Source organism: Penaeus monodon, chromosome 24 (assembly GCF_015228065.2).
Source record: "Penaeus monodon isolate SGIC_2016 chromosome 24, NSTDA_Pmon_1, whole genome shotgun sequence".
NCBI lineage: Eukaryota > Metazoa > Arthropoda > Malacostraca > Decapoda > Penaeidae > Penaeus > Penaeus monodon.
In genome coordinates, this window is record NC_051409.1 from 30,920,575 (window position 1) to 30,920,838 (window position 264).

Consider the following 264-nt stretch of genomic DNA (forward strand, 5'->3'; position numbering starts at 1 on the left):
TGGAGGAGTTTGAGTAAAATTATATTAGTGATATTTGCGATGTTAATATATCATTGACTGATATAACAATGCAATGTTGTTGTTTTTTCTTTTCTAAAAGTTCTTTGTTTATCCGTGTATTTTTTTCTATCTTCAGGAAATAAACGTGTAGTTATTTTCCCTTAATTAAAGTGATTGCTAAGCTACAGTACAAAAATATATCAAAACAGATACAGAATATTAGCATATGTCAAGATGCAGAGACAGTATGATATAAGCACAAGG

The 264-nt window shown here is 28.4% G+C and overlaps 1 long non-coding RNA gene across 2 annotated transcripts in view; it reads left to right on the forward strand.

Annotated features, from left to right (window-relative positions):
• The window catches only part of LOC119588715, a 248,263-nt gene that overhangs the window by 26,019 nt on the left and 221,980 nt on the right, over positions 1 to 264 (forward strand). The gene's annotated exons all lie outside the window — the stretch shown is intronic.